The sequence below is a fragment of the Pelophylax lessonae genome (genome assembly GCF_965119305.1).
Source record: "Pelophylax lessonae genome assembly, chromosome: 5".
In the NCBI taxonomy this organism is placed as follows: Eukaryota; Metazoa; Chordata; class Amphibia; order Anura; family Ranidae; genus Pelophylax; species Pelophylax lessonae.
The window spans coordinates 168270708-168292142 of record NC_138772.1 but is presented as its reverse complement, the minus strand read 5'-3'; positions in this window follow the sequence as shown (position 1 = coordinate 168292142).

Below are 21435 nucleotides of genomic sequence, written 5' to 3'. Positions count from 1 at the left end.
ATCCCACTAGGAAGATTTACCCTCTCTATTTGTCCTGGTAACCATTATCGGCAAGATGGAAAACCTAAATTTTAGTTGGGGATTAGTTGTTCCCATAATGTGTAGAGATTTCCTCTCATTTCCTGCTGCATCTCTGAGACAGGAAGTTGAGAAATATCTCCCTAATGGGACCGCAAACAGAAAAATTAAAAGGACATGAGATTTATTCCTTCACTTCCCCATCCAAAATGAAAAATAAAATTTTTGACTATGCATACACTTTAACCACTTTACCACCGGAGGATTTTGCTGTCTTACGTCTGGGCCACTTTTTGTGATTCGGCATTGTGCAAATTTAACTGACAATTGCGCGGTCATGCGACACCGTACCCGAAAAAAAATTTACGTCCTTTTTTTCCCATAAACAGAGCTTTATTTTGGTGGTATTTGATCACCTGTGCGATTTTTACTTTTTGCGCTATAAACAAAAAAAGAGCGTAAATTTTTAAAAAATAACAATATTTTTCACATTTTTTTATATGAAATCCCCCCCCCCCCCAAAAAAATGTAAAAATCTAATTTTTTTTTAATTTTTGGCCAATTTGTTTTCTGCTACCTATGTTTGGTAAAAAAAATCACAATAAGCGTATTTTGATTGGTTTGCACAAAAGTTATTGCATTTACTAACTAAGGGAAAGATTTCTGTAATTTTTGGTGTTTTTTTTTTTTAACGAGTAATGGCGGCGATCTGCTACTTTTTTTGCGGGACTGCGACATTGCGGCGGACAGATCGGACCCTTGACTGACATTTTTGGCACTTTTGGGGGTACCAGTGACATTACTGCAGTAATCAGTGCTATATATATGCACTGTTACTGTAAAAATGACACTGGCAGGGAAGGGGTTAACTTTATTGGAGAGGGAGGGGTTAATGTATGCCTGGTGCTTACTAACGTGTGTGGGGGGAGATGACTGAGTGACACAGGGACAGATCGCATGTTCAGCTATGCTGAACCCTGCAATCTGACCCTGCCTGCCGCTGCTCCTCCCCTGGCCCGACTCCCGCTGTGACTGAATACAGCGGGAGCGAGTCTCCGGGAAAGGGGAATATCTGCCGACGTAGTACTACGTCGTCAGACGTTATCGAGCCACTTTGCCGCAGTAGTGCTCCAGTGAGCAGTCGGCAAGTGGTTAAGCAAACATAACCTTTAGTGAACATAACCTCACTGAATTCAACAGGATCTGTAGATCCAGAGATACTCAGAGCTACTATACATCGTATGCAAATATTGATTATACATGTAAAGATTTGCTCTACCCTTTTTGGTTGTTTATATGATTGGTGACCTCACTGACAAATATGAAGACAAGTCCCTGCTAAACTTTTGCAGGAAATGTTCATATTTGCATATCATTTTGGCAAGTGGTGTTCTATTACAGTCTGCATTTTGATCGAATGCTCTGTTTGAATTGCCAAATTTTGTGAAATACTTTTTTTAAATGTAAAAAGAGCCTTACTCAGGCAAGGAAAATACCACTCTGAATGATTATTCAAGGAAAATAATAAGAGAATAAGTTCAAATATATATGCTGTATGAGCTCAGCATTAAATAGATTGTACCATAAAGGACAGTTCCCTCTCTTTTGTAAGTTTTCAGGGCTTGCTGACCATTTTTATTAATTAAAGTGGTTATATTAGTTTTTCTCAAAATGTCCAGTCGCTAATGTCCAACAAAATGATTAAAAAGTGAAGATTCGCCCAGTGGCCTATCTAATTACTAGACCCTTAGGTCGGGTTCACATATGTGCGGCCGTGGGCTAGTGCCTGAGGTCTGATGCGTGTCTGATTCAGGTGCAAATTTTTGCCTGAAATGTCACCTAAACCGGACCCAAACATGCAAAGGACCCTTTTTCAATCCTTTCCGTGGCCGTCCCGGACCTGTCTAAACCGGGTCCATTGAGAGCCAGTCACACTCACATGTCCTGCGAATTGGATGCAGAGAAACTTATGTGACCAGCATATGTGAACCCACCCTTATATATTTGTGACATTTTCAGTCAGGAACTTCTTATTTAAAGTTTTTGACTCCATGAATTCTAGCATAAGGCAGTGGACAGGGAACCCAGCACAACTTTTCTTTTGACAGACTCTTGTGCCCAAAATAACAAAGCAGGGCCTGTACAAGGGGAGGGGGCAGAAGGGACAGATGCTATTTTGGAGGAGGGGGGATGCAGTGCAGGTGAAGTACCGGCAGTGTGTTTCTAAATCTAGCTGGACCAGTACACTGTGTGTGTGTGTGTGTGTGTGTGTGTGTGTGTGTCTGTACACACCAGCCGCTAATAGCTTCACCTGCAACAATGTGCCGAGTGTGCTCCTGCACAAGGCACAAGCGTGGAACAGACCAGCCTTTCACTTCATCAGTGGAGATACTCCCACTGACAGGTGCTTCATAGTCCCAACCCAGCACGACGTCACTCACTGAGAAGCCAGCTGGAGGCGGGATGGGAGGACTCAGAGAATCCTAGAGTGCTGCTGCCAGAGCTGAGACCTAGAGCAGGCGAGGAGGAACTAGTGTGACGTCACTCACTGAGAGGCCGGCTGGAGGCAGGATGGAAGGACTCAGAGGATCATAGAGTGCTGCTGCCAGAGCTGAGACCTAGAGCAGGCGAGGAGGAACTAATGTGACGTTACTGAGAGGACGGCTGGAGGCGGGATGGGAGGACTAAGAGGATCATAGAGTCCTGCTGCCGGAGCTGAGATCTAGAGCAGGCAAGGAGGAAATAGTGTGATGTCACTCACTGAGAGGCTGGCTGGAGGCAGGATGGGAGGACTCAGAGGATTATAGAGTGCTGCTGCCGGAGCTGAGATCTAGAGCAGGCAAGGAGGAAATAGTGTGATGTCACTCACTGAGAGGCTGGCTGGAGGCAGGATGGGAGGACTCAGAGGATTATAGAGTGCTGCTGCCGGAGCTGAGATCTAGAGCAGGCAAGGAGGAAATAGTGTGATGTCACTCACTGAGAGGCTGGCTGGAGGCAGGATGGGAGGACTCAGAGGATTATAGAGTGCTGCTGCCGGAGCTGAGATCTAGAGCAGGCGAGGAGGAACTAGTGTGACATCACTCACTGAGAGGCCGGCTGGAGGCGGGATGGAAGGACTCAGAGGATCATAGAGTGCTGCTGCCGGAGCTGAGACCTAGAGCAGGCGAGGAGGAACTAGTGCAAAGTCACTCACTGAGAGGATGGCTGGAGGCGGGATGGGAGGACTTAGAGGATTATAGAGTGCTGCTGCCGAAGCTGAGATCTAGAGCAGGCGAGGAGGAACTAGTGTGTATTGCACAGGTAAGCAGAGATAAGGATTGCCTTCTGCAGATTATTAAATTAACTCTTTGGATTGGGGTGGGCTGAGGGGAGGTTAATTACCAATGGTATTTAATTTCTGTAATATGCAGTATGAGGGGTTAATGTACTTCCACTGGTCACTTATGCATTAGTGACTGACCAGTGGCAGTTATTTATTCCCTTTGTGCTGCATTAGTGGTACCAGTGTCAGGGTTAATTAACACTGATACTGGTGACACTAATGCAGCACAAAGGGTTTAAATAAACTGCTACTAGTTGATCACTAATGCATCACTGACCAGTGGCAGTACATTAACCCCCCTCATGCTGCATATTACAAATACCATAGGTAATTAACCACTTGCCAATGTGTCACAGTACATATACTGCTCCGGGTAGTCAGCTATAGGCGTATATAACACCGCCTGTATCAGGGTTTCAGGTGTATGCTACCATCCACCTATTCCCCTGTAATTTGACACAGCAGGAGACTGTCAGCAGATCCCAGCCAATGATTCATGGATGGGACCAGCTGATCGGCTGTGTCAAATCACAGCCCAGAGCTCTGTGTTGACAATCAATACAGGGCTCTTTAGGCTGCATTCACATGTCAGCTTATAATCGCGGGCAGAACCGCCGCGGTTCCGCCCTCGATTCGGAGATTTATTGCAAATCGCGGGACGCCTAGCGTTGCCCGTTGATTTGCAATAGCCCCCCAAACGCCGAGCGATGTTGCCGCGATTTACGCCCGCCGAATCGCGGCAACATCGCGCAAACAAAATCGCGGGACGCAATACGCTCCAAAAAAGTACAAGAGCTTCTTTGGAGCGTATTGCGTCCCGCGATTTTGTTTGCGCGATGTTGCCGCGATTCGGCGGGCGTAAATCGCGGCAACATCGCTCGGCGTTTGGGGGGCTATTGCAAATCAACGGGCAACGCTAGGCGTCCCGCGATTTGCAATAAATCTCCGAATCGCGGGCGGAACCGCGGCGGTTCTGCCCGCGATTATAAGCTGACATGTGAATGCAGCCTTACGGAAGGAATGATCACTTTTATTTATTTTCCCTGCAGTGCAGAGCAGGGAAAATAAACAAAACTAATTTGCAGTAAAAAAGCAGCACACATTACACATAGTTAGGGACACAATTAACCCCTTGATTTCCACTAGATGTTAACCCCTTCCCAGCCAGTGTCATTAGTACAGTGACGGTGTATATTAATAGCACTGATCATTGTATTAGTGTCACTGGTGATGTGGCAGTTGGAATCTTTCATTCATCATATGTTTACCAAGAATTTTGTTTATCTTAACCTTTTGACATCAATTTATACTGGAAGTTGTTTTTTGCGTAAACAGGCAATAATGCCAGGCTCTATTATTGCAGAAACTGGCGCCAACACTGGGGATTGGTATTACAAAACTGGCACTAGTGCTCAAGGTTATTATTGCCTAAACTACGATCACCAATGGGTTATTATTGCTGCTACTAACATGCTGGGGTTTACTTTTGCATAAATTGCCACCAATGCTGGGGAATATTTTTGCATCTTCTGGCATCAATGCTGAGGGTACTGTTACTGGAGCAAAGGGTCATATTTTACTTCTACTCTCTCTTCAGTCCTTGACATTTTAACCCTATTCCTACATCGGATTAGTCTATTTTCCTACAATCTTGGGCTACTGTACCCATTCTTTCGGACATATACAGGTACCTTCTTATTCATTTTTTGGGCATACTGATACATTTGATCTAAAATGAATAGCCATGGTATATCTATTGTGAAATGTATCTAAAGCAAAAGACATATTTATCATTATGAAGTATCTTTTGACTCTTTATAGAATATTGATGTCCTTAGTGTCCTATATCAGCGGCTTATACATTAGGGACCTCCGGGGGGGCTTTTTATGACCCAGCGGTGGAGGCGCCCTCTCTTGTCCAACCCACCCAGGCAAAGGCAAACAACTTCCATTCATTTTCTGTACCATGCACATGGCTGTGCACTACCTTTATTGGTATGTGAACATATGAATATCAACATAAATGATGGTCTTGCATTTTTTCACCTATATGGTTCTTTATGTTTTCTATTAAAAGAACTATTGAATGAATATATCTCCTTGTCAATGCCCCTGAAGAAAGGTGTTTAAACCAGAAACACGTTAGGTTAACTGGAGACAGCACGACACATGTATATTCATCAACAATATGGTTGTACAGTGACTGGTGTATTTTTATATGTCTATATATAGACATTATGTTTTTATGTGTAATTTCACTTTTCTAACACGTATTAAGAAAAAATATGTTTTTTAATCAATGAATATTGGTGATCCTGTTGCCTTTTAAGTCCCGCTCCTAAATGGGGGTTACTGTCGTTTTCCTTAGCATATTTTATATGCTGAAGCTGCTTTTTATGTTACTGTATATTTAATGCATATATAATGTAGGTATTAAGATATTTTAGTCTGCAATCTCTGATTTACTGTTGCTGCATGAACATCCCACTTTGACTGGAGTTCGCTTTGTATTATTATTCTCTAAAGAATGTAAAAAAAAAAACATCTGAAGCAGAATTCCGAAAACAAAGAAAATTAATAGAAGAGGAAGCCACAAAGTTATCTCAACAGTTGCAGAAATGGTTGAAACAAAGCAAAAGCAACGTTTCTTCGAATACCACCACATCAGAAGAAGTTGCCGGTACAAGTTCTGCAAATGACAATACTTCAACCACAAATAACAATGTCATCACTCTAGATCACACAGAGTGACAGCGAGCCATTGGCTTCAAAAGCCCAAGCAGCAGAAAAGCAAACAACACCAAGTGAGCCCTCTTTATAGGATACTTTGCTTGAAGCTGAAGGTTATATAAGGATTAATCCAAACAATCCTCCCTCATGGCCAACTTTAATAGACAAGATTAGGTGTTATCTGGTTGAAAAGGGCTAAGATTAAGGAAAAGATGGTGATTTTGGAAAATGTAAACCACAAGAAGGACGCACTTTCAATGCCACTTGGTTTACCAAAAATGTTCCTAGTGGTAAAAATATTGATCGTGCATGGTTGATTTTTTCAAAAACCTCAAATTCTCTATTTTGCTTTCCATGCATTTTGTTTGGTAAGCAAAACTTTGCAATAAATGACCCAAAAAAGTGTTTATGTGCATGGAAACACCTGAATGCTATTCAAAGTGGAAAATTATGAAAAAAAGTTTGAAAGATGGGAAAGTAATTGGCAGTGTACTGGAGAGAGTTATCAATACTGAAAAAGAGAAGTGGCAAAATGTCTTAAAATGTATTTTGGATTGCATATTGTTTTGTGGCAAAAACAATCTTGCACTCAGAGGTTCCGAAGATGTCATTGGTAGGCCACATTCTGGCATATTTCTAGACATTTTTAGAAGTATTAAGTCATTACAACATGTCATTGAAAGAAAAAATTGAAACACATCGGAGGCACTCCGTCACTTACTTCTCCAATAAAATTCAAAATAAAATTATCAATTTATTGTCCAACATTGTCTACTCTACGATTTTATCAACAATAAAAGAAGCACAGTTTTTTTCATTGCTTTTTGATTGTATTCCAGATATCTCCAATTAAGAGCAAATTAGTCAAATTATATTCTATGTCACTGTTATAAAAGGGAAGGTGACAAGAAGAGAGCTTTATAGATGCATACGAAAGAGAAAACTGGAAGTGGCCTAGCCTCAGAAATCATTAACAAGTGAAAAATCGCTAGAACTAACCTTAAGGATGAAAGGGGTCAGGGCTATGATAATGCAGCTAACTTGGCTGGCAAATACAATGGTGTGCAGGCAAGAATTCTGCAAGAAAATCAATATGCAAGATTTGTTCCTTGTGCAGCCCATAGCCTAAAACTGGCAGGGGGTACATGCAGCTTCTGTGAGTCCAGAAGTTAAAACCTTTTTTGGAACTGTTCAAAGAATGTTTACATTTTTCTCCAGTTCTACATCCCACTGAGAAACCCTAACAAAACTTGTAAAGACAACTCTAAAGGGTCATATAGATATTTGATGACTTCAAGAGCAAGTGCAATAAAAGCTATGTTTACAAAGATCACCGATTATATGTGAAGCTCTTACGGACAATATAGAAAACTCGTCAAATCCCGAATCCGTATCAACATCTGAAAGTCTTGTGCTGCAGGTTAATTATTGTTTTTTGTGTACACTGTTTGTGTAGAACAGACAGAATCTTGAGTCAGGTCGATTGAGTAAATCAAGCTATCCAGGCCAAAGGAATTTCCATACCACAGACATCTCAAATGATTGATGGCTTAAGACGCACCTTTCAAGAAATGCGTAATATGGATGTCCAGGAAATATTTAATTATGCTGCAGAAGTATGTGAAAAACTTCAGATTCCTGCAGCAAGAGGCAAAAAAAATCTAAGACCAGAGCCTCATACGAGATGTTCAGGTCAAGAAGACCGTTTTAGAATCAACTTTAACCAGGTTTTTGATGTTTTAATTGCTGACTTTACATGGAAGTCACAAACACTTTGGAAACATTCCAGGACTTTGAGTTCCTCTCTTGCCCTGCTCTTGTCAAAATGACTTTGACAGAACTACAGAAAGCTGCATTCAACTTGGCTTCTATGTATAACAAAGATCTGGATGCCTTAGAAATTTCTCCTGAGATTGAAAGCTTTACATTTTTCATTGAGTCTATATCCTCATATTTAAAACCTGCAACACCTCTTGATCTGTGTCAGATAATGCATGACGATTCACTTACTGCTTGTTATCCGAATATTGAAACAGCATTGCATCTTGTGAAAGGAACTTCAGCAAGCTGAAACTCATAAAAAAAATTACGATCAACTATGGGTCAAGACAGGCTTTGAAACCTCAGTATACTTTCTATTGAGTATGCAACTGAAAAAGAGATTCATTTTGATAGTGTCACAGATGACTTTGCTTCCATGAAAGCAAGAAAGGTGTCTTTGTGATTGTGTCCTAATACTAACTTTTTCTTTTGGAGTATACTTAGATATTTTTGCAATTGTTTTCTGCAAGTTTACAGAAATATTAGTTTAATCTCTTGATTTCTATTTTGCACTTTTATATATGAAAATGTAGTATTTAGGGTTTTTTTTTCCCAAGTATGTTGTTTGAGAAATGTTTGTTTAGTTTATTTTTTGCACTTTTATTATTTATATGAATATTTTGTATTGGGGCACTGACTACCTCAGGAAAGATGACAGCTGAATGTTATATATATTTCAGCGAGAAATATTAGTGTAATCCCTTCATTTGCACTTTTATATATTATCATTTTGTATTGAGGGTTCTTTTTTTGCTGAAGGCTATGTATGTTGTCTAAGAAATGTTTGTGATATTATTTTTTATTTTTGCATTTTTACCTTTGGTATTTGGGCACTACCTTCCACCAAAATAATGTAAAACTGAAAACTTTAGTATGGTTACACGGGCCCTGACAGAAAAAAACTGTTAACATGCCTTTCTACAAGCACATTTGCTGTGTTAATATTTCAAAGCACTTTAAGTGCCTCTAATAAAAATACATATAATTAAATGTGTGAGTGAACTCTGTTTCTATTGATTTAAACCTAATTTAATTTGTATTATTTTGCAGAGTAACTCCACTTTCATGGGGGAAAAATAGCAAATAAAGAAAAAATAATATTATAACAATATATATTATATAAATTACCTTTCCTTTTCAATCTGCAGCCGCTGTAATTTTCTGAAAATGCAATGCAATATGGCTACCTGGAGTTGTTCTGTATGCAGAATGTGTACTGAACACCCCCCAGAAACTTAACTTCCTGCTTGTGTTATTGGCTCACTGATTTTCCCAGAAGTCTGCCTAAGATACAAGTCAGATTTCAGGTATCGTCTGCAACAAAAATGTAATTTTGGTGAGACATCCCTAATAGGAAATAATGTCTAAAGGGAGGAAACCACTCCCACTAGACTCACTTAGCACAGAGGCACAAAGGAACAAACAGGGATTTCTTCAGAATAACAAAAGGTAGGAATCTGCACAAAGGTTGTTATAATCCTTGCAAGGTCATCACGTACTTGATCCGAGGCCAAGGTGCTGAGAGGGCTCCCCATGCGGCTAGGTGAGGCACACCCCAGAAGGTGGTACAGGAGGTGTAGCGGCCAAAGTAGCACAGACTGCCAACAGAGTGCAGAAGAGCTGAGCCAGTAGACCCCTGGAGAGTGCCGGGAAGAGCTGGATACACAGCAAAGTGGAAGTCTCCTAAGAGCTCCAGAGGAGCGGGGCAACCTTGTGCTCAATGGAAGCAGCAATAAAGTCCAGGCTGAGGGTCAAACACGGGAAGTCAGTCCGGGGATAGGGCAGGTAGCAAAACAGGACCTAGCCGAGGTCTTTAAGCCAGGAAGCAGGCAGGAGAGGGTAGCAAGGTCTGTAACGTGAGGCGGGGGTCATACACAGGAGGACTGACAGGTAGCAAGCCGGGTCACAACAGGGAAATCCAAGAGAAGTATACAGGAGCCCAGGAACACAGAAAAGCTGACGATAATCCAGCAATCTGGAGGATCCCACAGCAGTCTTTTTATGGCCAGCAAGTGGCTGCATCTGTCACACATTGCGTGCGCCCTTCTATACGTGCGTTTGTCAATTCGTGCCTTCACGTCACTCACTGCTCCCACGCCAGGCCGTACAGGGATGCGCCAATTTGTACTACTGGCAACATTGCCAGTTCTCCTACGACCATTTCCCTGATAAAGGTACATAGATCACCCAGAGCGGAATGTTTTTTTCCCAACAAAAATGGAGTTACGCTTTAAGTATTTTTTTGTTTTGAAAGGACACTGACTCTTTCTTTACACCTGGGGGGAAGGGGGCGCAGTTTTGCCATCTTCACCCTGGGACCCGAATGACCTTGTCCCGTAACAAAGAACCAATTAAAGTCATGAACATCCTTTGGAACCTTTTGTTATGTTAAGTGAAAATTGCCACAGTTTAGACATTTATTAGATTATTTTCAAAAATATGCCCTGAACCAACTAGGGATGTGTCCAAAAAAGTTAAGTAGACTAAAAGAATGTCACTAATATTGCCTGTGATCTTCCTGCAGCTGATCTTTTTGCTAATATTTATTACAGGTACTTATATAGCTCCATCAATTTACACAGCGCTTTACATATAATATACATTGACATTAGTCCCTGCTTTTAAGGAGCTTACAATCTGAGATAACTAACTCATATTTATACATACTAGGCCAATTTAGAAAGAAGCCATTAAATCTGGAAGAACATGCAAACCCCATGCAGGTAGTGCCGCGGTTTGGATTTGAAACATAAACCCTCGTGCTGCCAAGCAGAAGTGATAACCACTTAGCCACTGTTTTGCCCATTATTGACTTATCATGCCTTGTTCTGCACTGATATACAGTACTGCTTAGGCACAATTAACACTTCACTTTTTGAGTTCAGGTCAATGCTAAAGAAAGGAGCGAGGGAAGACTCTACAAGTGTATATGATCAATCCTACAGATTTGAGGAGCTGGGGAACCAAGGGACACTGGCAGACAGGACATGCTTTACCAATACCTGAATGACCAGAGCAGGTAACTTTTGCCATTACATGCATGCTAAAAGCCAATATGAGCATTTTCAAAACCCAGTATTGAAGCCTCGGGAGTAGCTGGTCAACTGCTGCATTTTATCATGTTCTTGACTGATTTTATGACAGCCATCAGTGACACTATTATATCTTTTCTCTGTTTAAAACTTTTATGGTTTTCCCTTTACTTATCTTCACATAGTTTTTTTTTATCCCCCAGATTGTTTATTCTGTTCAATGCCAGCTGCATACCGATTTTTAACTTGTTATTTATCAAGTGAGACTATATAAAGTAACAGGAACTTTTGAAACCCAGCATGAAAATGGAAAACAAGCCAAACAAAACAGATTTTAACTACATGTAAAGTACTTCTGTAATATAAATTCTTCTTTGAGAAAGTTTCTTCCCAAAAATAAATCAAAGAATGCTTCATGGAAAGTGGGATGCTTTCTTAAAAGCAGATAGATGCACCAAGGAACTCATTTAGAGATATTATCCTGCTGGTGTCTGCACAAAACTGTAAAATATGTATGTTGCGTTTTATAATAAATGAGCTCTTTCAATATATTTTATTGGGTATATATTTATTTGGTAAGTAATTTAAACTCCAAAATAAACCCTCTTCATTTACAGTATTACCATATGGGTGTCATTAGATGTGATCCAGTCTTTGGAGCAGTACTCAGGGGGACTGACTCTTCTACATATTGCCAGCGCTAAGCATTTTAACAGTGGTTAAAAAAAAATGATGTACAGTATCTCACAAAAGTTAGTACACCCCTCATATTTTTGTAAATATTTAATTTTAACTTTTAATGTGACAAAACTGAAGAAATGACACTTTGCTACAATGTAAAGTTGTGAGTGTACAGCTTGTATAACCGTGTACATTTGCTGCCCCTCAAAATACCTCAACACACAGCCATTATTGTCTAACCCCTAAGTGAAAATGTTCAAATTGGGCCCAAAGTGTCAATATTTTGTGTGGCCATCATTACTTTCCGACATTACTTTAACCCTCTTGGGCATGGAGTTCACCAGAGCTTCACAGGTTGCCACTGGAGTCCTCTTCCACTGATGACATCACGGAGCTGGTGGATGTTAGAGACCTTGTGCTCTTCCACCTTCTGTTTGAGGATGTCCCACAGATGCTCAATAGGGTTTAGGTCTGGAGACATGCTTGGCCAGTCCATCACCTTTACCCTCAGCTTCTTTAGCAACTCAGTGGTCGTCTTGAAGGTGTGTTTGGGGTCGTAGTGCTGTTGTAATACTGCCCTGCAGCCCAGTCTCTGATGGGAGGGGATCATGCTCTGCTTCAGTATGTCACAGTACATGTTGGCAGTCATGGTTCCCTCAATGAACTGTAGCTCCCCAGTGCCAGCAGCACTGATGCAGCCCCAGACCATGACACTCTCACCACCATGCTTGACTGTAGGCAAGACACACTTGTCTTTGTACTCCTCACCTGGTTACCGCCACACACGCTTGACACCATCTGAACCAAATACGTTTATCTTGGTCTCATCAGACCACAGGACATAGTTCCAGTAATACATGTCCTTAGTCTACTTGTCTTCAGCAAACTGTTTGGGGGCTTCCTTGTGCATCATCTTTAGAAGAGGCTTCCATCTGGGACGACAGCCATGCAGACAAATTTGATGCAGTGTGTGGCGTATGGTCTGAGCACTGACAGGCTGACCCCCCATCCCTTCAACCACTCATATGTCTATTTCCCAAAGACAACCTCTGGATATGACGCTGAGCATGTGCACTCAACCTCTTTGGTCGACCATGGCGAGGCCTGTTCTGAGTGGAACCTGCCCTCTGATCCTCAGAGAGTTCTTTGAATGAGGTGCCATGCTGAACTTCCAGTGACGAGTACGAGAGAGTGAGAGCAATAACACCAAATTTAACACACCTGTTCCCCATTTACACCTGAGACCTTGTAACACTAGTCACATGACACCGGGGACAGAAAATGGCTTATTCTGCCCAATTTGGACATTTTCACTTAGGGGTGTACTCACTTTTGTTGTCAGTGGTTTAGACATTAATGGCTGTGTGTTGAGTTATTTTAAGGGAACAGCAAATTTACACTGCTATACAAGCCGTACACTCACTACTTTACATTGTAGCAAAGTGTAATTTCTTCAGTGTTGTCACATAAAAAGATAGAATAGAATATTTACAAAACTGTGAGGGGTGTACTCACTTTTTTGAGATACTGTATACTTATTACTGTTTATGCAGCCAAGCTATAATAATACAGTAATAAATAATGAGGGTTCATTTTGGCTTAAGGAAAATACGTCTATTTTTTTTTCTTTAAGTACTCCTTCTATTCATTGTACACTAAAACCAATGAACTCAAATTATCTGTTCTGTGTGTTAACCTGCAACATGATGTGTGTGGTGTGAATTATCTCTGGTAACACATTTGCTCCAGGCTATACTGTAATATATTAATGGCATTCGGCCTTCTCAATGTTGATGATTAATTGCTGTGAAAATTAATCTTGTCTAACTGGAAAGGCTATATGAAAGGTGACATCCCAGACTGTAATTTCCTCTGTATAATGTGAGCTGTCTGTTGCCCCAGCATTCTGAGCATCGACCTTGACTATGAGTCAATGAGTATATTCATCAGTTCAGCGGTACAGTCATGGGTAGGCTACCGTAATGTGTTGCACAAGAGTTTTACACACTCATGCTTTACACAACTTTATAAGAACACCTTTCTTATGCAATAAAGGAGATTGTTTAAATGTTTTAATATTTAACCACTTGCCGCAGATAGCAGATTGATGGCAGCAAAGTGGTTGCACTATCCTGACTGGCCGTCATATCATGTCCAGCAGGATAGACCGCTCTGCGCTTCCCCGGGGGGCGTGCAGAGCGGCGATCGGCGCTGCGGTGTGTCACTCTGACTCACCGCATCTCCAATCTCGGTAAAGAGCTTAATGACATAGGCTCTTTACAATGTGACCAGCTGTGTAAATAGGAAGTGCCGTTGATCAGCTTTCCTCAGTTCGAGGCTGACAGGCACTAGTAGAGGAGAGCCAATCGGCGGCTCTCCTGACAGAGGGGGGTCTGTGCTGGTAATCAGAGCATTGATTACCAGTACAGACCCTTAGGGATGCCACTAGAGCCACCAGGGATTGTATGGCCCATGAACCCATGGCTACCAGGGATGGCAATAAGGGGCTCAGGGACCCTTTTAGTGCCCTTCCCATCAGAACTGCCCATGATTGCCATCTATCAGTGCCGCCCACCAGTGCCCATCATTGCAATCTATCAGTGCCTCCCACCAGTGCCTATTATTATTGGAACAAGGCTAAAAGCTGAAAATTGGCCCGGGCAGGAAGGGCTTGAAAGTGCCCTTTATTGAAGTGGTTAATGTATGGGTAGAGCCAATAAAAATTTTTTTAGTTCGATCTAATTCTTTTCTGTGCCCCCCCCCCCCCCCCCATGTGAATTAACTTGTTGTTTTTGTCCTGGTGACCATTGTCACTGGTACAGAATGTAATGTGAAATGCATAATTTGACAGTTGTCATCAGAAAAAGAAATGCTGGTAAACCTGTCAGTTGGAGCACCTGGTAACAGCTGTCTAACAGGGAATGTTCTTCTCACTTCCTGTTGTATTTTTGGGACAGGAAGGGAAGGAAAATCTCCACAATGGGATGCAATGAGCAAAACATAAACTGATGGGCTTTAACGCTACAGCAAGTACTCTTTATCTGTTGGATTCTAGAAAAAATAGTTTCAGCATAGCTATATTAAACCAGAGCACAATACTTTCATTAAACATGTCTGGGACATGTGGGTTTTTAGCATTCTAAATTTTAAGTCTAGCTAATAACGGATGCTAAACTGATACCAATTTGTAAGATTTATTTAACCAGGGCTAGGGACTAGGAAAGCAAACCAAGAAATTGTCCAGTGCTCCTGCAATCTTATAGGACCTAAGTATGCTGAGTGACTTTGGATGCATTCCAAGATCTATGATGGCAGACTGTCTAGGACAGATTGATCCCCTGAACAATGTTGCCTGCAAAGTTCCAGTTCTGATGTCAGAGCCAACTGTGCTGTCGGATATGACGCTTTTCCCCAGGTTGGTAACCACTGACCACCAATGCTGGGGCATTCTTCCTCCCATTGAACACAATTTTTTACACTACATACTCCTGATACCTGCACTCTGTACTTTATGTTGTACATTACATACACCTGACTGCCACACTTTGTAAGGTGTAAGGCTCAGTTCTGTTAAGCTATTCTGTACAATAGCATCCACCATCCAAATATTGGGCTGCACACTAAAAACATTCAACTCCAACCAAGGTCCATTGCAATGACAGCACACTGCTCACTTCCAAACCCATGCCTCCAACATGTTTCTCCCACAGCAGGGCTTAAACATCCCCTTGGCTTTGGGTGGGACTGAGTGACGTGCTGTCATTGCAATAAATCTTGGCTGGAGTTGAACGTCTTTGGGATGCAGCCCATTACTTGGACGGTGGACTGCAGTGGAGAAAGACTGGACTATAGAGTCTTGGAACCTGGAAAATGTATGTCTGCCACTCAGGCTCGACAGGGATGGTGTATGTAGGTAGTGCATCGGCAGCTGCTGCTAGAGTGCTCAACCTCAGCCTGGACTCCAACCAGGCCACTCCCCCAATGTGTTTCACTCCGCCCCCCGGAGCTTAGTCATGGAGTCTTGGAACCCGGCCGATTGCAGGGAATCGAGGAGGATACAGGCTGGCCTGTGAGTGGAGGAAGGGGTTGGCTTCATCTATGCTGTACAGTACATACTATACCCCTGATGCTCTCTATACCTTATGTTGTATGTTACATACCTGATATTTGCACTCTATACACTATGTTTAAAATTGCGCAATTCTAACTACTGTACATTATAAACTATATTGTAAGGTAATATTGTGGACTGTTATACTTTGCAAATGGTGCTATATGTGTTTAGGCCCAACCGGTTCTGTCACACCATACAGATTTTCTACTCTACTTTCCCAAGAGCCCATTTTGTCTAAAACTAGCCCTGTTTCACCCGCAGCTTTCACCCTTTACTTTTCCTTTTGATAGACATCCTTTTGCTAATCTCTCTGTCATCTTGTTTGTTATGCTGTTTAGATTGAAAACAAGGTGTTTGTTTTAAAAGGTCAAAAAGACCTAAAAAAAATGTTTAATAATTGGTCAGTTTTTTCTCTTTAAATATGCTTTTCAAGCTTACAAGTTTATGCAATAATTATTTATTTATTATTTGATCAATTTTGTAAAATATAGATGCTTCAATGACACGTGTTTGCATGCAAATCAGTTCCCTCATCCTTATTCATAAGCTTTTCTAAAACCTTTTTTTAATCACCTTCCAGGTCCATATTCTCCATCACAATGCATCATATGATTTGTCATAAGGCACTGCAATGTGAGTGGTACTATTAGATTAATCACTGTTAGTCATTTTTTTTTGACAGCTCATATGACCATGTTTGTAAAGGAAAGTAAAGAATAGGCTTTAAAATTAAAAGACATAACAGTAGTAACTGTTCTTAAAGTGGAGTTCCACCCTATTTTTGAACTTTTCACCTTCCGTTAGATTAAACGATTCTGAAAAAGAATTGGATAGTTATTTATTTTTTTTTTTTGTTTCACTTACCTTACTTTTTCAGAAAATTAACTTACCTTCCTTCCACTTCCTCCTCCTGCGGCTGCGACGCCCCCGACATCACTTCCTCCTTTGCATTGACTCCTGGGAGATGAGCTTCATCAATCCAAGGAGTCAATGCGCCTGCACCAGTGTCCCTCGTCACTCCCGGTGCAGGCGCGTCATTCTCTGCCGATGGATTAGAACAGCTTCTGGGCATGCGCAGAACCAGCTGCGGGAGACTGCCCCAGAAGTGACGAGCAAGGCATTCTGGGACTCCGACATCACGGAAGAGGGCACAAAGAGGGACGCTCTGGCTTCAGCTGCCAACACCTGAGATGGCAGCGCTGGACAAGACATTTTCAAGGTAAGTTTTTTTCTTCTTACAGGTAAGCTAAACAGGGGACAGTTCAGAGGCTATATTTGCTTAAATGCACTAGCCCTGACTGTCCTATGGGTATTTTTTGTTAAAAAATTTTTTTTTTAGGGTGGAACTCCGCTATAATTCTAGTGCTTTTTAAGTGACATAAGAAAACCATATAGGTATTGCCACTCTTAGCCAGTTTTGTGTTCCTATCTGTCCTTTGTCTATGAGGTGGATAATAAGTACTCTATTATGTCTTTGGTCTGTAAATTACAGTATATAATTTAAAGCATTTTGTTTTATCTCTGGGATAACTGCATAAAATACCTGTCGATCCTGCCAGAAATCTTGTGAGCTTAGAACTTTGTGTGCTGTCTGCCTCTGCTGAATGAGGAGTGGTGTTCTGTAGTCCTAGCACTCTTCCTGTCCTATGGATACAACTTTTCTCCTCCACAGATACAGTACATTGAATGAGCATTATCACCCAAGGATAGGAAGTTTGTCGCTGGCAGGATCACCAGCTGAGAATAAAGTGATGCTCCTTCTGGGCCTGTTCACACCAGGCACATTGAGCTGCACTGGGCACCTCAGACAGGTCCCAGTGCATGGACAAGGCAAATTGTCTACTCTATCTATCTACTAAATTATTCTATCGGTTGAGTTTACACCATTGCACTGCAGTGGTTTGAGCTGAAAAAAAGGACATGCATTACATTTTTTGCATCTTACTACACCACATCACAACATGAATAAACTGTGAATCAAAATGGGTGGAAGGTCATTTTGTGACATTCCAATTATGTTGACGACAAAGAAAGAATAAATTAACAATGATATGCGCTGTCGTCAGCCCATCTGCACTGTGTACTCCACAGCGCAAACAAGCTTCCAGTCAGTAAAGTGGGTTCAAAGAGTGAAGACCTGTTGTTTGTTTGATCTATACTCCTTCACAGTTGTGTCATAGCCAGCTATATTTTGTGCTTGCAAGAAATGAATCTCAGGCAGTGCTTGCTATAACATAGTTACATGCCGTTTCATAGTAAGTAAGGTTGAATAAAGACAATAGTCCATTCTGTGTAAATTTGTGTGTCAGTGTTAATAATCATTTCCCATATCTCTGTATAATGTGTTCTTTAAGATGCGCATCCAAGATTCTTTTAAAAATATTATTTCTCCCAGCTGACACCACCAATTGTGGAAGAAAGTTCCACATCCTTATTGCCCTAACAGTGAAAAACCCCTACACAGCTTAAGGTTAAACCGCTTCTCCTCCAATCTCATTGTGTAGCCCAGTGTCCTCTTACCTGAGACTGAATAGTTTTTCCTATGCTGGGATCAACATTGAGGTATTTGTAAATCGCTATCAAGTCCCCTCTCAAGCGTCTCTTCCCCAGTGAGAACAAGTTTAGTGCTTGTAGTCGTTCCTCATAGTTGAAGTCCTCCCTTAATAATTTTGTTGCCCTTTTTTGGACTCTCTCCAGCTCCAGCACATCCCATCTGAGGACTGGTGACTAGAACTGGACGGAATGCTCCAGATGTGGCCTGACCAGAGTTTTATAAAGCGTCAGGATTATAGTTTTATCTTTGGAGTATATCCCCTTTTTTATGCATGCTAATATTCTGCCTGCTTTGGTAGCCAGAGCTTGACATTGCATGCTTTTGCCCCCGCTGTATTCTACTAGGACCTCCAGATCTTTCTGCATCCTTGATTCCTCTAGAGGTTCTCCCTCTAGTGAGTAGTTTGCATTTATGTTTTTTGCATTACTTTACATTTCTCCACAATAAACCTCATTTGCCAGGTAGTTGACCGCTCCATTATTTTATTCAGGTCTTTCTGTAAAATTTCTATATCCAGATGTGAAGTTATTGCCCTGCTTATTTTTGTGTCGTCCGCACAAATTGAGATTGAGCTATGTATCCCATTCTCTATATCATTTATGAATAAATTCAACAGAACAGAGCCTTGGGGTACCACTCCAGACCAGTCTGAGTACATGTTATTTATCACCACCCTTTGGACACACCCCCCCACCCCAACCAGTTTTCTATACAAGAACAAACTCTATGGTCCATGCCTACAGATCGCAGTTTGTAGATTAAGCGTTTATGGGGAACTGTATCGAATGCTTTTGCAAAGTCCAGATACACCACATCCACAGGCCTCCCTCTATCAAGATGGCAACTCACTTCCTCGTAGAATGTTAACAGATTGGTCTGGCAGGAACGACCCTTTGTAAACCAATACTGATTACTACTAATGATATTGTCCCTTATCCCCTCAGCTGCCTAGAGCCTGGCGTGCTCTCCACTCCAAGAGCACGCCGGGGTCTAGGCAACGTCCATCTCTCTGCACACCCAGAGGAGTTTGGATCGTAACAGGGTGGAGCCTTGATCCATGAAAGCAACCAGGAGACACCAGGGATTGTGGGACAGGTCCCCCTAAAAGCCTACAAGCCTTGTTGACTCTCCTTGCTATACACCAACATTTGGTGAATGCGGAGTGAATACAATACAACACGTGGTGGAACACACAGGGAAAACCTTGGGAACAAGGCATGAAGCACTCAAGTTTGCACAACAGACTTTCCTTGTAGTATGTCAGTATGTCACTTTTATTTGTCACCTATATTTATAATTGAACTATTGTTTGTCACTCATTACTACATTAGTGGTATTTACAGTAATTTTTTTGGGTAATATTAGTTTATGTTATAGTAAGTGCTGCCTGAGATTAATTTATTATTGGTTAACCCTTTGTTGGACATAATAGACAGCAGTGGCATATATTATTATCACCATTATTGTTTGTTTGCCTAGGCACGGGCATTTCCTAATTAAAGTTCACATATCTTGTGCTTGGCCTGGGTTGGCGAGGGATGCTATGGGCCCCTTTAGCTTTCCCCCAGGAAAAACTTAATTCATTGGGAGACAGAGTTGTCTTTGTGAGACTCTGTTGTAGAATAAAACATCCTGCCTGCTTCAAAATACTCTTTTAGGAAAAAAATATGAACATTATCCTGTTATATCAAAGCACCCTCCGTTCTTTCTTACAAACTGGTAACGTTCTTGTCTCAGGAGCACAATACAGAACAATCTGTTTCAAATAGGGGATGAAAGTAAGCAATGGTACTGTGTGATTGAAACAGAGAGCAGAAGAATTAGTACAATGTCAGTACACTGGTGTTACAGAGTGAACCTAGGGTAAGGAACCAAAAAAATGGTTTGGCTGAGGAACAGGCTTTAAATTCTGCTATAACAAGAGGAAAGGGAAGGCAAAAATTGTTACTAATTCCTGGGATGAAGGTTTTAATGTACTATCATGTCTATACTAGTCTTGTGTTCCTTAACCCTGTTTATATGTAACTATGTCAATGCTAGCAATAAACCGTTTCATGGGTGGGGTGATGAGCTCACAAACTGGGAAATATATTTCCCAGTCTGTGCGGGACCTGTTGAATTTAATTATCCAGCGTTCAAGCTGTGTTTTTCAAACCTGCTACTTTTGTGCAGAATGAAGGCTCAGGCCTGTTCTCTTGAAGATTATCCAACTGGTTGAAAAGGTTCCATGTGTGATAACGAGTGCCTTGGACTCTGCTAGGAATGTCACGGATACCTATTTCTGGATACAATTTGCTTGCCAAACTTCATTAAAATGCAATAGTCCTTTTCCATGAAAATTGGTTTATTTCTAAAATCTACTGGTACTGTGCAAAATGTGAAAAGACACTTCTTGGTGTAACATCCTCCTAGTTAGGTGCAAGGCAATCAGATAAAGTTAGTGCTTTTTGTGCTCTCCTGTAGTCAGTGGAGCAGTGGCTCATTGCTTTGGACTGATCAGGGTTCCCCAGGCTGCATACTTAAACGCATCTCCCTGCTTTCTGGAACGCTCCAGAACATAGAGGTGGAACAGGCTGAATGAGCAATTTGAATATTTATGAGGTCCCAGACAATCCTTTGTGAGGTATGCTCAGAAAGTCTTTGGAGAGAACATAAATAGTCAGGGGTGGATCAGTCAGGGTCCCTGTCTCAGGAGGAGAGGCACCCAGTCTGGAGGGCTATTGCCCTCCCAGGCAACATAGGTGACACATGCCAAGAAGCTCAACGAGGTCCCCCAGAGATTTAAAACTAGAGGGGCCTATCCACACAAATAAATCTCTTATTCTAAGGAAAAAAGGGGAGTTTCACCCAGGGATTAGTCTGGAGAGTCCTCTTGGAAAATGTTTGCCTGATGCAGGAGGAAGGCATCCAGCTACTTGCGAGTACAGATCTTAGAGCAGAACCTGAGTGGCTGTGCTGTAGTTAACCCCTGTGCATTTTAATGAGGCTTAGGCCTTGCCTGGGGAATTGTCTATGGTGCCTAAGTGATGTCCAGTTCCCTGGGAACTGACTGAGGGAACTGTTCTAAGAAGAAGCTGCAGAAAGGAAAGTGTCTTGTGGGTACAGTTCAGCATTCTGGAGTATCCCACAGATCCCTACACTATTCAAACTACTTAGGATTAAA